The 17,945-nt window shown below is 35.5% G+C and overlaps 1 protein-coding gene across 1 annotated transcript in view; it reads left to right on the forward strand.

Annotated features, from left to right (window-relative positions):
- Positions 1 to 17,945, forward strand: part of CDH20 (cadherin 20) — a 289,089-nt gene that overhangs the window by 187,003 nt on the left and 84,141 nt on the right. The window contains exon 2 of the mRNA XM_043978187.1: positions 1,378 to 1,481. The gene's annotated coding sequence lies outside the window, so the exon portion shown is untranslated. The remainder of the gene's footprint in view (positions 1 to 1,377; positions 1,482 to 17,945) is intronic.

Below are 17,945 nucleotides of genomic sequence, written 5' to 3' on the forward strand. Positions count from 1 at the left end.
ATAAAATGTTTATAGATAAGGTCATTGTAAATTCTATGCCAAAGTACATGTGCTTGCCGGAGCCTGAATATCCTCATCTTCCCCCCTTTAAACTACACAATAATGTTAATTGTTCTAGCAATTGGAAAAATCCCTTCTAGGGTAAAGACAGTTGACAAGGAGAGGAGCAATGTCAAAATCAGGTGCATGACTTGCCAGGAACAATTTCTTGCAGTAAGAATTTATGTTTCCAAAGGAAAAGCAATAAATTGAAAAGGAGGGAGTGGGTGGGTTAAAGTTAATTTTAAAATCTGCTATTAGCAGTCTTTCTTTAGTCATAATAGAACCTGAATTTTTCAAAATAAAAGCACTATTAACTACATTTGCCCCATTAATGAAAATGGTGAGTTTTCATTAGAGAATGATTAATTAGAAAACCATTAGAGAATGATTCCCCTGGCCCTGTGTTGCTCCTGATAGAGAAGCTAAGGGGAAAAGTTTAAGAAATAAAATTTATTATCAAACTGCTAGGGAAAGTGAACCACAGTCCCCAATGAAATCACTTCTTACAGCAATTAGGAGTCCATTTGTTGCAGTATTAACTGCCTCCGGCAAACTCAACAAACCAGGTCCTGACTGCTGGTAATGACAGATTTCTTAGGGAGTATTACTTAATTAACAATAATTTGAAAGGGCAGCTCAGCTGAGATACTACATTCACTTACTAGAAGCACGAGCAATAGTAAATGAAAAGGACGTGCAATCTGTTAGCTTTCCTCTTGTCTTCTGTTTCTGAAATATCATGCAGCTGCTAAGTATTTGCCGTGAGATATTTTCAGCCATCCATAATACTAGCATGTCCAAGGAAGTTTAGCTCTCACTAGGTATTCTGGGCATAAATTGTCCATTGCACAAAATCACGTGAGGTCCCCTGAAGTCTGATTTTGTTTAGATACCCTCCAGGATCTCAAATACTCAGAGACATTATCCCTCATTTTCTTCCTCCTCTCTTGAATGGGGCAGGGGGCATCTGCTAGCCCCTCTCAGTAGTCTATGTCTCCAGTCTCCCCACCCCCTACCCATGCATCATTTGTGCCTAATCATCTCGACATAATTGTCTCCTGTTGTTTTCCCTGCCTTCTCAAGAAGCTTTATGTTGCATCAGCATCTTCTTGGTAGCTGCTATGTATACTTTCTCCCTGGGCCAGTGGATTCTTTCGGACCCCTGGGTTCTGACAGACAGAGGACAAGGAAAGCCTTTGCCCCCAAGCAGTCCTGATTGAGTTGTAATCTTGTCCATTTCCCTCAAAGTCACAAGTCTGAAATGCACACTCATGAGCCTTTTTTGTTTCTGTTGTTGTCTTCCTAAGAGCTGATTTTTCTTTTCTTTTTTTAAAGGAATTGCAAAGACAGGAGTACCCCACAAAAGTTGTTGCTGAAATACGGCAGCAACTGTCAATATGAACTGAACTCTTGAAATAAAGTTCAGAGAAAAGCAAAAGGTAAGTTTGAAACAAAATTTTCATATGATTTTTCCACAATTCACTTCTTCATGGGATGTTTAAGGTAAGTTAATATAATGGAAGAGATTGTAATTTTCTGCTCACAGAAAATGATTGGGCTCCTTGGGGATGTGAACAAAGCTATCTGAGAAAGTTATTTTAAATTATTATTAGGTTGCTGTTAATTGCAGTCACCAGTGTCCCTTAAAACTCCTGCCAAGGGAACATCTTTATCTAAACTTGATTTCGCATGAACTTGATCATTGACAAGTCAATTTGGAATAAAGTTATTAAGCAAAACTAATTTCTGTCTGTGGGATTTAGAAAAGACAATCCACAAGTTTCAACTGCCAAGCTCCCCGCTTACATTTGGAAGTTGATGTAGATGCTGCCTGTATAGCACAGTACTGCCTTCCACAGTGGATTAAGATTGATTGCAGGAGGACATGAGTTTTCTCCTTACTTCTTTTAAATTCAAAGTACCTCTCACTCAAATAATATCAAAGGCTTCTGATTGAACACATCTCCCTTCAGGATTTTATCACAGGGCATGCTTTATTATGTAGAATAGAATCAGATTGATATAATATGGCATCTGTGCCTGAATACCTTGTTTTGAGACAACTTGCAGAAATAGTTTTTATCTTTCTCTTGAAGCCTAATTTGATGTTAATAGACAATCGCGTCATTGGAGTGCTTGCTATTAGGACTGGAATCAGCTTGATTTATCATGATATATATGTCCAATTAACAACTCTTTCATTTTAGCCTTCAACTCATATTACTACTTTGAAGAAAAGCACTCAGAACATTTTCCATAGTATAGATGAGATGTGTAAATTTGTCCCTGTTCAGATGTTCATGGTCCTTTCAGCTCAGAAGTAGAAAACCTTTGACACAGGGAAAGGGCAAAACAAGGAAGTGGGCTTTTTTGTTGTTTTTTTGGAAACTAGTCTTTACTACCTGACAAGTATTAATTCATGTACAGAATGGAGTTAGACTAGATAGCCTCGAAGGTCCTTTCCATATCTAAATCTGTAATCCTATGATCTCATTAAATATTCCTAAGAAGATGACAATAAATTACATTATGTTGAATATTGATTTGATTGAATTTCCATATTTAGGAGTCTCAAATTGATTTAGAGATATGAGCAAGAATGTTGATGCATTCATCTCCAGCCGGTGATCAGTGAGCTCTAGCAGGTACTTAAAAATCACATAATGATGCTACAAGAGTTGCCACTGGACAGGAAAGAAAGGTCCTGAGATAATAGAAAAGGCAGGAGTATACTGATTGGCTGCTGGCAGTTTCCCCAAACAAATTTGACACAACATGCTTTGCCAATAGTGTCATCAGTTCATTAATGAAATTAATCTGTAGACAATGAAATACTGAATTGTTTTTCCACATAGTTATTTTCCATCCAGTTAGTGTGGAAACAACTAGTACAGTTTGATCACAAAAGGATTTTATATTTAAAAGGATGAGTTAATTGTTTTCACTGGAAATTTGTAATTCGAACCTTTGCTCCAAGTATAATTAATGAACTATTTGGAACAAAGGAATTTGCTCTTAATGTTTTATGGTAATAGGAAATTTGAAGAATAAAAGAAGAAACCTTGGAATGTAAATTAGCCAACCTCTTAAACTGTCTCCCAAAGATGAGTCTCCCATTAATATTCCATTAATCCCTCATATTAAACAAATATACAAAAAGGATAAACAAATAAATGCATATGTATATATGTAAATAGTGAGAGGGAGAGAGACAGTGAGATAAAGCATCCACAGAAGAAAATTCCCCCACTTCCATCATTTCCATTTTTTAATGTCTCAATGTCAGGCAAGCTTTCTTTGTTTCAATCTCAATCCCTCATGCTGTTTGATTCTATGTGTTCTTTAAAATTTCTTGCTTATTGGAGATGAAGATGTGTAGAAACAATTATCAGACAAAATCTTAATGAAGTTGAAGTTTGGCCTTTGTCCTACTCTGGGCTTTAAAACACAACTTCCTTTAAGCTTTCTTTCTCACACATTGTCTGTTCCAATTCTTTCAGTGGCCTATGTAACTATCTTCTGACACCTCTCCCAGTTTTACATATCATGCATGATATGTGGATCCCAGAACAAGTCACAGTGGCCTGGTAAGGGCTCTGACAATTTGAAGATAATAAAAATTTCCTTGTGCCTATTGAAGGCTCCACCCATTTTCCTTTTTCCCACTCCTGGTCCATACTTTCCTTTTTTAAATGAAATGATAATACTACTAGTGTTACCCTTTTGTGTATGATGACCCTCAAATTCTATATTTCTACAGTTTGCTTTTCTTATGAAAACAATATTTAAATAATATAAATGTATTAATATATTATTTTATTATGTTCATTATATAAATATAAATGTGTTATATTCTTTATACATAAATATAATTAGGTTTATCATATATAACTATATTTATTAAATATAAGTAATTATGCTTGATCTTATAAAGATAAGATTTATCCTTATGGAACTTTGTGTTATCCTTAATCACTTCTTCAGTTAAGAAAACTCATTTTTCTGAGGTAATGGCCAAATATATCACCACCATCCTCTCACTTGCTATCATTTGCAGACTGAATGAGTAAGCTCTCTACCCATTACCTGATACTGATCAAAATCATAAATAATAAAGTGCTACAAAGTGCCACTTGTTACTTCTACTCAAAATAATCCATTGATAAGGACTTTCTGATTAGACCTTTCCAGGAAACTTCACACCCACTTGAGATTTGACATATAATAGGCACTTGAAAACTATTTATTGACTATTATTGACAATGGTCTAGATCCCAGCTTTTTTTATGAATATGTCAGATGGAACAGAATTCAATACCCTAGTCAGATCACTCATATTCACTTCCCCTGAACTTACAATGATTGTCATAAAAGGAAATTAAATTAGACTAACAAGATTTGCCCCTAAACCATTCATACTAACTAGGACTCTTCACAAGGGATGTACAAATTTTATTATTGTTCTTCCTGTATCTTTTCAGAGAGCAATTTTGGTTATGTATAATTTCCATCTGACTCTAGGTTGATTCTTTGTCCCTGACTTGGTACTGCTTAAGTTTTTCTAAGTTCTCCAATTCATGGATAGATAGATAGATAGATAGATAGATAGATAGATAGATAGATAGATAGATAGATAGATAGATAGATAGATGATGGATGGATAGATACATATATGCATGCATAGACAAAAACAGACAAAAAAAGACATGTCTTACCTGGCCATGCTTCTTGGTGACTTCTCTGACTCCTCCACCATGCCCCAGGAAGCTCATTGCTAGGATAACCTCTTCATCCTATAAGTTATCATCAGCTTTGGTTTTCTACCACATCACTACTATCTTCCCCTCTGAACCTTGTGACCAGATAATAGCTTTCACTCACACTTGCTGATTCCATGCTCTTCTCAACTTGTATTTCATAATCCTTGCAAACTTCATTGTTTACAATTATTAAAGCCTACTAACTCTTAATATATATAAATGACACAAAGGATAGAATATTGGAATGGAATAAGGAAAACATGAATTCAAATCCGAATTCACACACTTACTAGCTGTGTGACCCTGGGCAAGTCATTTAATCTTTATTTGTCTCAGCTTTCTCATGTATGAAATGTGGTTAATAATGGAACCTGCTGCCCAGGGATGTTGTAAAGATCAAATAAGATAATATTTGTAAGGCACTTTGTAAATCATAAAGTGCTCTATAAATGCTAGCTATAATAATTATTATGTGTTTGTCTATTGTCTTTTGGGTGACTCGGTTTCATTTATTCTGACACTATAAAGTTCTATGACACAGTCATGTGATGGAAGAAGATTATTGGTATTTAAAAGATCAAACTTTGTTTCAGGGTGAAATTTGTGCCCTTTAAAGAACTTTGTCATTTTTCATAGGCAATATGGCCTATTCCCTTCCTGCTGCTCAATTTTAAGTGCAGCTTTTTGTCCTTTTAAATGTGTGTATGTGTTTGTATGTGTGTAGAGTAATGGACTTGAAAGCCTGAATTCAAATCCTTTCTTAGATATGGACACTGGCAAGTCACTGAACTTCTCAGAGACTCTGTTTCTTATCTGTAAATGAAGGTATTGGACTCAATGGCCTTTAATACCCCATCAAAGTCTAAATCTATGATCTTATGATTATATATACGCATGTATAAGACATAGATTCTGCTTCATATATATAGGATATGGACTCAAGTTCATAGATTCTACAGGTTGTCTATCCAACTAGACAGTGTATCCATATCTAGATAGTAGGCATTTTTCATTGCATTGGTTTTTCCTATATAGATAGGTTAAACTCTTGATTGATTACAGATATCCTCTAAAACTCTCTACAATATTCCAAGGAGTTAGCAAATACCATGTTCATCAGAAGCACCAAGAGTACCTTACTATAGAAAATTTCTCTATACCTTGAACTTAGAACTTGATCCCTTCCAATATGATGGTACACAGGACATTTTAAAAAACATAAGTAAAAGAAAAGTAAATGTAGAAGGCAAATATATTAAATGTATCTTTTTCTTTTTTTTACATGTATCTCATACAGACTTTTAGGCAATGAAAATTTTAGTTTAAAATATGAATGAAAGCTTCATGAACTAAGTATTCAAACTTAAATAGAAACTAAATAAGACAAAGTTCAAATTTTTTTGGAGGGGGTGAGGCAATGGGGGTTAAGTGACTTGCCCAGGGTCACACAGCTAGTGTCAAGTGTCTGAGGTCAGATTTTAACTCAGGTCCTCCTGAATCCAGGGCCACTGCTTTATTCACTGTGCCACCTATCTGCCCCCAAAGTTCAAATTTTTAAAAATCAAAGAAATGATAAAGCATTTTATCAAAGGAAATGAAAGTGATGAAATAGCATGCCAAAATTTGTGGGAATTTGGGGCAGCTAGATGGCACAGTGGTTAAAGCACTGGCCCTGGATTCAGGAGTACCTGAGTTCAAATCCAGCCTCAGACACTTGACACTTACTAGCTGTGTGACCCTGGGCAAGTCACTTAACCCCCATTGCCTAAAAAAAAAAATTGTGGGAATTTAACTAAAATAGACCTTAAAAGAAAATTTGTCTGACCACATGTTAATAAAAGAGAAAGCAGATAAATTAATTCAGAATGCACCTAAAAAAAGAAAACCCTAGAAAACAATAAATTAATCTCCAAACAAAAAATTCTGAAAAGTGAATGAGATATAAAATTAAAAATAAAAATCAATTGAGCTGTTAAACAAAACAAAGAGACTTTTAAAAATATTAATAAGAGGGGGCAGCTAGGCAGCACAGTGGATAAAGCACTGGCCCTGGATTCAGGAGGAACTGAGTTCAAATGCGGTCTCAGACACTTAACACTTACTAGCTGTGTGACCCTGGGCAAGTCACTTAACCCCAATTGCCACACCAAAAAAAAAAAAAATTTAATAAGATGCAATAAATCTTTAGCTAATTGATCTCCCCAAAAGAGGGGATGACAAAATAATAAAAATAAGAAGTTATAAAGGAGAAGTTAATAATAGTAATAACTGACATGTATATACATATATATATATGTATATGTATGTATGTATGTATGTATATATATATATATATATATACACACACACTCGCACACACTCTCTTTTGAGCTTCACAATAGCTCTGTGATACAGAAATGATTATTACCCTCATTTTCATATGGGGAAATTTAGGCTGACATTAATTAAATAATTTATCCAAGGCCATGCTGATAGTAATTAGAATAAGCAGGATTCAAATTCACATTATGCTGGTTCCAAGTCTAGTTCTTTGCCCTTTATGCCTTATGGAATTCACAACAAATTGAAAAGAAATACAGAAAATTATCAGAACATGTCAGACCTTGTTATATGTCAACAAAACTTAAAATTTAAATTAAAGGTATTAATATTAAATATTAACTAATAAAATCAACAAAGTAGAACTTATAAATAACATAATCTTAAAAGAAAAATGCAAAAAGTCATAAATGAATTCCCAAAGAGGAATGAATCCAGTTCAGAAGAATTTACAAATGAATTCTATCAAACATTTGAAAAACTATTAATTCCTATGCTGTATAAATTTTACAAAAATATAGAATGAAGTAATTTTGCTCAACTCCTAGTAGATGAAAGTGGTTCTGATACCCCCATCAGGAAGAGATTTAAACAATAAAGGATAACTATTTATGAATATCACTGATACTATTAATAGGAAATATTAAATTGAATATTAGTAAAGAGGCTATGTAGATATTTTAAAATAGTAGACACTATATGCAGGTTTGTTTTAAGCTAAGAATGTAAGGAAAGTTCAAAATTAGGAAATAATAAATATATTCAATTATATTAGTAAAAAAGTAGTGTTAAGAATATAGCACTAATTTATATTTTAAAAATTTTAATACAAAGGAATAAAAGGACTTTTCCTTCAGGTGATCAATTATATTCATTTAAAATCAAGAGCTGGGGCAGCTAGGTGGTGCAGTGGATAACCAGCCCTGGAGTCAGGAGTACCTGAGTTCAAATCCGCCCTCAGACACTTAACACTTACTAGCTGTGTGACCCTGGGCAAGTCACTTAACCCCAATTGCCTTACTGAAAAAAAAAAATAATAATAATATCAAGAGCTACCATTATTTGTAATCTGTAATGGACACTGGAAGACTTCTAAGTAAGATCAGAAATAAAGCAAGGATGCCTACTCTTTCCATTATTATTTGATATACTATTATTAACATTTACAATAAGAGCTATATTAGAAAGATAAATTGAGGAAATAAGAATAGGCAAATTAGGGGGGAAAGGATAAGATTAAGAATTAGCAGGGTCTGAAGACCATGTGGATAAGTGGGCAAGGTATGCAGGGGTATAATACAGTGTTTTTGTTCATTTGTTCATCTGACTAACTATAAAACCAAAGTATGAAGTAAAAACCAGAAGAGGTGATTGCCTAGAATGAGGAGAGCTTGAGGAATATCATGGTAACAATGATGAGGAGGTTTAGCTGGAATGAACAATGGAAGGGGTGAAGAGATAAGAAACTGATCACAGGGAAGAATTTCAGAATGAACAATCTTAGAAGTTGAGTGAATAGTTTGGGTTGAGAGTTGGTGTAAGACGAAAACATCCCCAGGAGTGGATGAGACAGAGTGATTTGAAGATAGAGATCATGGAAGTCGAAGAAGCAAAAAACAACATTGTCTTCAAACCCATAGTCACATAGCTAGTATGTGTCAGAGGAAGAACTCAACCCCAGATCTTTCTGACTCTAAGGCCAACCTTCTAGCCACTATGCAATTCTAGTATAGGAAAATTTGACAAGACAGAAAACACTAAAAACTAATAAGTAAGAATTCAATGAAAAGGTGGTGTCTCAACTGAGCCTGGAAGGAAGACAAATATTCTGAGGCTTAAGCAGTGATCAGGAAGGAGGAGCATTCCAGGAAATGAATGAGGGAAGAAATGAAGTATTAAGTTTGAAGAATCACTAGTAGTATAGTTTGGCTGGAATAATGAGTCTGTAAATGAGAGTAATATAATATAAGGCTTGAAAGAGAGATAGGAGCCAGATTGTGTGGGAAGGTAGAGAGTTAAATGCCAGACTAAAGATTTTATGTTTTATTTCCTGTAGAAATTGGGAAGCCACTAATTTTTTGAGATTTTTGAGTGACACGGTAAGGCCTACAGCCTAAAAGTATTCAACAAAAGAAGTTTTATGGGCTACAAACAAGATATATTTTGTTTTTATATCACAGTCTTTCTGAGTAGATACCTTTCCCCACTATAGAACTGAACCCTCTGCTGTATCAAAGAAACATAGTTAACTAAAAGCAGCTGATAGCAGTGACCATGTTTGACAATGTAGGCAACATTCTGCTCTTGAAATCTACTCCCTTTTTTCCTGAAAGGGAAGCATATTTTATGATCTGATTCCCAGCACCACTATTGCTTGTTTGTATGTTAATTATTTAGAGTCAGGCTTCCCTTTAGTGACCATTTCAATTCCATTATTGTTGTCCTTCTATGTATTGTTCTTCCGGTTCAGCTTACCCTATTCTAAATCACTTCACACATATTTTTGTACGTTCCTCTGAATTCCTCTTATTCTTCATTACTTAGCACAAGTAATATCACATCACCTTCCAACACAAAAGTTTGTTCAGTCATTCCTCAATTTGGGGCACTTTACTCACAAAAAGTTCTACCGTTATTACTTTGACATATAATATTAGCATATCTTTGCCTATATTAGAATATCTTTCCTATGTATTAGTATTTCTCTTTCTGTCTAATGAGTTAGTTGATGAGATAGTGTCAACTAAGGTGTTAGCTGGGTAAGTTAAGAAAGAGGGATAGATGAAAGGGATATCATGGAGGTAGGAAGGACGTGATTTTACAACTGAATGTGTGGGAGCAGGTGGAGAGAGAAAGAGAGGGAGTGAGAGCAAGAGAGAGAGCAAGAGATAGAAATTGAAAAGAGTCAAGGATGACCCCAAAGTTATGAACCCAAGTAACTGAGAAGTTGGTGATACCCTCACCTGAGATTGATTCTAGAGCCTTGAAACCCTTGTAATCTCCCAGACCCAAACTAGAGTGAATTCAGATCATCTGCCCAATAGAACAAACCCTTCAAAACTATGACATTATTCCAGAAAACTAATAACCCCAAACTTAGACCAGTTCCTACTGTCTAGGCTCTCCAAGCATTATACTGAATCCTGGGGCTCACCCACAGCTTCAGTTAGCTTGGAAGTCCCTGAATTTGTTCAGTCTCTCCCTATCCCTGGAAACTTTCTAAACTCTTGAGGAAAATTGCCAAATTAATCTGTATTCCCAGGGGTCTCCTGAATTGAAAACAAGCTCTGGCAGGAGCAGACTGTGTCAAATTATGTAAAACCTCTGGGATAGGATGAGGTATAAGGAATTTGCAATAGGACCATTGTGTAAGCAATCAACTTTCTGGGTAAATGCCACATCATCAGAGATACATAGTTAACCATCAAAGGGACCAGATGACCTAATGTCCAGTGACGTCTAATAGGATATAGTTGTGTTCAAGTGGCTGATACAATGTCTGCATAACTTAAAAATAAAATTTCAATTTCATATGATCAAGCATGATCTAAAGTCAAGGTTTGGTATCATAGTGAGATCTAGGTCCTGGTGGTATGAAAGTAAAAGAAGATGTTGTACCTTACACATCAGCAATAAGTCCTACAATTGCTTTATTCAGTGGTCAGTAATGTAGTGGAAAAATCAATCTAGCAGCAACAAATTCTGACATATGAGTATATATGAAGAATCTTAAGTTGTTAGTTCATATAAAGTAATCTGTTTCTACAATACCTTTTCTCTATTTCTTTACTGGTTTTGGTATCTTATACAGGGTTGTCTTTCATGCAATAAATTCTATCTTCGGTTTAGGTCATTTCAGTATGTTGTGTGAGGGTATTGCAAGTTATTCTTCAATGTTGATGAGCTTGGGTTATCATCTTCAAAAGAATATTTCTAAAAGTCATTACCTAACACTCAAAATTATACATACAGTCATGGAGTTCTAGGTCTTGACTGGTTTTTTGCATCAGAAAAAAATTTCCTAACAATTTTGAAGCTGTTGAGATTCACTTGCTTGGAGAGACAGTGGGTTGGCCTCCCCTCCTCCCAACATTAGGCTAGACAAACACTTGCTAGGTTTGTTATAGTGTGGATCCCTGTGTTTTGGAGTTTAGCTAGATGGCTGTTGAAGTAGCTTCCAAATCTCAGATTCTATGATTTTGTGATCATCAAATCCAAACCCCATATTTTACTACTGAGGAATCTAAGGCCCAAGTTAAATAACCTTCCAAGGTTTCATAATTAATTAGTAGCAGAACTAGAAGTAGAATAAAAGTAATTGTCCTGTCTACTTCTCTTTCTTCTACACAACTGCCTGCCATCACTGAACTGAGAAAATAAAATTTGCCTTTATATTGCACCCATAAGTTAATATCAAGTATTCATCATGGTGTTCATTTGTAGCAGGATACTTACATAGCCATTTGTCCTGGATGTTTTAGAAGATCCATGGGTGGCATCTATAGATGGAGAATGTTCCACTCCAATGTGATTGCCCTGCATTAAACTGGTGATCATAATTGTCTGACACCTCAGAAGTCTGGTTTCAAATTTAACATCATTAAAATATACAGTTGGATAGATAAATGAAAGAGCTGTTCCATCAAGATAGATAGATATATAGATAATAGATAGATGGATAGATGTGTATATGTGCATACTTATATATACATATGCATGTGCATATAAATATATACAAGTGCATATATGTTTGTACACATATAGTATATGTATGTATGTATATAGAAATAGATACAGCTACAGATATAGATGATATGACACTGAACTTAGAAAATTAACTGTGCCCAGGATTGACTAGGAGGAAGAGAGTAGGTTGTATTACATTTGGGAAATTAAAAAGTGCTCTGAAATCAGCTACATTTTAACATTGTTTTCATTGTATTGAATAAATTGTTCTCCTGGTACTCCCTTCACTATGCATCAGTTCATACAAGTGTCCCCATGTTTCTCTCAATAGCTCATTATTTATTTGTCATTTCTTATGATGTCAAAATATTCCATATATCTCTTTTGTCTCAGCAGATGGGAAAGGATTACATGTATATAGTATTTATATACATACATAAATACATTATCAAATGTGGGAGAAATTGATCCTAGCATTTAGGAAAGTGTCTGGCACAAGGGTACTAAATAAATGTTAATTGACTGACAGAATAGGCTGCAACATATCACCAGCAAATAATTTCAGAGATGAAGTATAAAAATATGTCAGAAAGTCATATGACCAGAAAAGAAGTTGGACGGTTCAGGTACAGAGAGCTTGGGACAACCACCCAAAGCTATGGACTACTTGTATTTGATATCCACACAATGTCACAAGACCTAAAAGAAAGCCTCCGGTTCACTGAGTGTGTCCTCTGTAGAGGATCTATTGAAGAATTTAGACAGAATTAAGGGACATAAATGGATTGTGACCTGTACCAGGAAAGAGGGTCTTTATTAGTGCCAATCATTGAAATAAATTTAGAACCAGCATTTAAGAAAATATTTACCCTTGATTCCTCTATCAATTAAGCTATTATCTCATCTTTCTTCTTTCAAAACTTGTTGGAAGAAAAGGATACCTCCCCTGCCTCTACTTCCAGGCAATTCTTCATTCTCTTGGAATCTGACTTCTGTTCCCATCACTCTACTGAAAACCCTTTCTCTAAGGTCACTAAAGAGTTCCTAATTCCAAATCTAATACCTGTTTCTTGACAGTAATGCTCCTTAACTTCCCAAAAGCATTTGATACTGTCAACTTTCCTAGCCTTGTTATATTCTCAAATAAAGCAGTTTTCAAAGTGTGACTTGAGAACCCACCAGTGTCTTAATAGTAATAAGATGGTATTGACTATTATTTTTTCTAACAATTGTAAGAGTGGATTTTCCTCATATACCTTTACCAAAATTAAATATCTCAACAAATTGAATGCCACTTTTCTCACTAACTTTTTGTTTTGAGAAACATAATTTTTTAAATAAAAATGTTATTTTGTAGTGATATAATGGGTTTATTCTTCTTAAATGAGTTAATAAATATTTTGGAGCTTAATCCACTTTAATTTCTAATGTTAAATAGATATAATGCATACAAAATATATATTTGAGACTTTCAATAATTTTTAAGATGAAAGGGTTTTGAATAAGTTTTCATAGTGAATAGAGGTCTTGAGAGCAAAAGAGTTTGAGAACTGCTGCTCTAATTCTGAAATTTCCATGACACGCTGCACTCTCCTGGTTCTCCTCCTTGTCATTCCCCTTTTATCCCCCTGTGTACTCTTACTGTAGGCATTCTCCAGGGCTTTGTCCTCACTCTTCTTTCCCACAACTCTTTTCTTTGGTGAGTTCTTCTACTTTATCAGTTTCAATTATCAGATCTGTTTAAATAACTTGAAATATGACTCTCTCCCATGTCCCACACCCACATTTCCAACTGGATTTTCATTCAGGTATGAGTTAGGCTCATCACTGAGATCATGCCTTGATATTTTGAGGAATGGAAGAACAATTAATAGATGGGAATGATAACAAAGAGGGCATATCAGTTTTGGACATCTTTAGCTTGAATGATCAGTGGAATATCCACATGGAAATATTGAAGAATTACAGAATTTCACAGGTGAAAAGAATATCAGAAGTCATTAAGTTGAACTCATAACTAAAAATTCACAGTATGCACAGTGGATAGAGTCACAGGCCTGGAGTCAGGAAGCCATGAGTTCCAATCTGGTCTCAGGGACTTACTAGCTGTGTGACCCTGGCCAAGTCATTTAACCCTGTTTGCCCCAGTTTCCTCATCTGCAAAATGATCTGGAGAAATGGCAAACCACTCTATAATTTTTGCCAAGAAAACTCTAAATGGAGTCTCAAAGAGTCAGACAGAAATGAAACAACTGAACAAGACAATTTATGCAATCTCATCACATATGATTTTTTTGTTGTTGCTTTTTGGTTTTGTTTTTTTGTTTTTGTTTTTGGTAAGGCAATTGGGGTTAAGTGACTTGCCCAGGGTCACACAGCTAGTAAGTGTTAAGTGTCTGAGGCCAGATTTGAACTCAGGTCCTCCTGAATCCATTGCTGGTGCTCTATCCACTGCGCTACCTAGATGCCCCATCACATATGATTCTTGATCATGTTGTCTCATTAATTCTTCACAGATGCTCCACCCAATGGGCTAAGGACCCTTCTTGAATTTTTTAGAATGTTCTGGGGTGTTGTGCTGCCCTCAGGCCGGCCCATTTATAACGCATCACTTTTGCTACATTACCAGACCCCTTCCTTTTCTAATCATTCATGTCCCAATGCTATCTTTTACACCATTTTTGGTGAGGCAGTTATCGCTGATAATATTCTATTGTCTATATTTCCCCATTACATTTTTGCTCACTAAAATTTGATTCTTTAGAGTTTGGTTTTCTATGATTTTGAGTGATATTGAATCACTGGAATAATATTGGTATGAAAAATATTGTTTTTTGTATCAGGGAGCAAATTAGGTTTGTTGTAAGTGATGCCAAACTTCACAAATGTAACCTAGAGCACTCTCCTATTGAATTATTGTCTATATGCCATTCCTATCCAAGATATGTGAATTGCCAGACTAGTAAAAAAGGGACCAACTATCCAACTGCATAGAATTCCCATTGGGTATTATTAGGATAAGCTCTTCTGAGCAGCCATGGGATCTGTAGGATTCTGAAACCTGATACAATCAGCACAGCACAGCATCAGCCACAAACAGGGACTTCACTGCCTATAGGGAATCTCCCTTCTATTTTCCATCCTCCATGACAGAGGCTTTGGCAAAGCTGTGCATCCCTGTTTTATGCCCTTTGTGGTAATTACTGAAATCAAAGCATTGCTTAACAAATTAACAAATTTAACAGATCTTGATAGACTTAAGAAACCTATCAAGGAATCATGTGTGATCTTAAAATTCACATGAAATATAACTTTTTGGAGAAGATCCTTAAAAACTTTTTTTCTATCCTCAAGAGCCAGTTCAACCTGGTGTATGTCTATGAGGGAGTAATATATAACACTGGTAACTGAAAAAATTTCAAAGCCATGAGAATTTATAGGTTTAATCTTTTTTCTTGACCAGGAAGCAATAAACAGCATTTTCAAAGAAATCTGCCATGTTTATGTATTTCCAAGTATCTTTGTCCATCTGCTAGGCTATTTCTACCTGGCCATTCTCATGGGTATCTTGAAATTGATACATCCCAACTGCAATTGTCTTTCCCCCAAATGCCATCATTCCTCCAAAATTCTCCATTTCCTTTCCCTATCACCATCTTTCCATTCATCCATCTTCCAATGCTGGTATCATCCTTGATTTTTGCTTCTCAATTAGCCAAAATTTTAGTTTAATTTCCAACTCTAATCAATTCTACCACAATAGCATCTCTCACATTTATCCCTTTCTCTCTACTCACACAACCTCTACATAGACCAGGCCCTCCTTGCTTATTACCTGAACAATTGCATTAGCTTCCTAATTCATCTCCCTGCTTCCACCCTCTCCCTTCATCAAACTTTCCTCTACAAATCTCTGTTCCTAAGCACACATTTAAAATTAACTCTCTCTCTCTCTCTCTCTCTCTCTCTCTCTCTCTCTCTCTCTCTCTCTCTCTCTCTCTCTCTCTCTCTCTCTCTCTCCCACTCTCTCCCTCTCCCTCTCCCTCTCCCTCTCCCTCTCCCTCTCCCTCTCCCTCTCCCTCTCCCTCTTCCTCTCCCTCTCCCTCTCCCTCTCCCTCTCCCTCTCCCACTTGTCTTTTTTCCATTACCATTTAAAGTCCTTCTCAGCAGGGACTGTTTGATCTTAATATCTCAGAATTCAGCATGTCATAGCATATTAGGTATTTGATTAATGTTTGTTGCCATGAACATATATACTTGTTAATAAATTTTTGGTCAGTTTCAAAATCAGTACTGAAAATATTTTTCAAAAGATAATTAAAACAGCTTACTTTTTAAGTAATTCATTAGAATTAGGCATCATGCTTGTGAGGGAAGAAGAAAAGCATTTTTTTTAATTTGTGGAGTTTCAGATTTTTTCCTTTTCCTTAAGCAGATTAAGTAGCAAGCAGAAAGTTTTTGAACCCTTCTTTAACTGCATTTCTTATACAACAAAAAAGTCAGAAGCCAGAACACCATTATTCAGAAGTGAAAGTGAGAATTATGTTAAAGGAGCATACCATCCTAGAGCTGACAAGTTAAAAGTCTGTGGCTTCATTTAAGTTCAAGACCAGCTCTTACAGAATCAATCACAGGAAAGACATTTACAGGAGTCAGGGCACAAGGTTAGTTAGCTTGAAAGTAATACTGCTTATACCCCAAGGACCACTGGGAGGGAAAAGAACTAACATATCTTAAGTCCAAAGCCATTTTAAGTGTTAAGATAGAAAGAGAAGTCTTTACCGTTTTGAGTTAGGCATAAAATTATATATTTTTCCACCTTGAAGTACAAAATTTTATTTATAAACTGTTCTTTCCCCATTACTCCCAAGTCAACTCCTCTTCTCAACTTCCCTGGTGGCTAGCATAATGTATAGCACAGTGTAAGGTTAAAGATCTAAGGCTAGAAGGATGTCACCAGGGACCTAGTCCAATCTTAATGTTGTACATCAATCATCTGGAGTTCTGAGGTTTTTCAGTAACTTTCCAAAGTCCCAAAGAATAAATAGGATAGGTAGGATTTGAACCCAGGTACCCTGATTCCAATGTACTTTGATGCACTGAATCAGCTTGTTCATTGAATGCATTCCCTGTTTCTTTTCACTATGTCACAGAACACTTATTCACCTAAGCTTGAAACTTTGGAACCAATTTCAACACATTCCCCATATTCAATCAGTTGAGAGGTTTTCTCTAATTTGCTGGTAAAATTACTTAAAAACACCATCCCTTCCTTTCCATTCCTACTTCCCAATAAAACCCTGTAATGTCTTTTTTCATCTTAATTTAGAATACTTCACCAAGAAGGTCCTTTTGTTCTTTGTGTATACTTACCTTGTAAGTATATACTGCTTTAAGTTATACTGTTCCTCTGTGTGTTTTCCTGTCTGCCAGCTTTTAAGCCCTCTGAGGCCAAAGGCTATCACTTAATCATCTCTGTATTTCCCCAAAGCACAGAAGCACAGTGTCTTCCACATTGTGTAGGTGCTCAATAAAAAGTTTTTGAATGAATAAGGTTGGATCTTATTAATGTGTTGACTAAAATTTGTTCTCCTGATAGTTAATTTTTTTTCAAACTGAAATAGGTGCTCTCAAGGTTCAACAAGAAAAAGCTGTCCTTTAAGATATTAGAATAATAGCTTCACTGGCACTTATGTACCACTTGAAATTTTGAAAAAAAAAAGACTTTACAGTCATTATCTTGCCAAACTCTCAGAAAAAACCTGTGAGGTAGGTATGGTAGGTACTATTATCTTTACCTTTTTTAAAAATAAAGCTACAGCTTCATCAATATAGGGAGTTACCAAGGAGAAATATACCCTATCCATGAATATTGGCACCTTCTATGAAACTTATAATTTTACTAAGTTTCCTGGGAGCATGGAGAATATGAGTGTTTTACCCTGGGTCCCATAGCCAGTAGTTCACTGAGACAGGACTGGAAACTAGGTCTTCCTGAATCTGATGCCACTTCCCTATCCACTCTCCCATGGGTTCTCAAAGTTTCCTGTGGTGTTAAGACCCTTCAGCTTAGACAAAACTTTGGCAGAACTCTTGTAGTAAAATCCTCTGAAATTATTATTTTTGATGTCTTAGCAA

The sequence above is a fragment of the Dromiciops gliroides genome, chromosome 1 (assembly GCF_019393635.1).
Source record: "Dromiciops gliroides isolate mDroGli1 chromosome 1, mDroGli1.pri, whole genome shotgun sequence".
In the NCBI taxonomy this organism is placed as follows: Eukaryota; Metazoa; Chordata; class Mammalia; order Microbiotheria; family Microbiotheriidae; genus Dromiciops; species Dromiciops gliroides.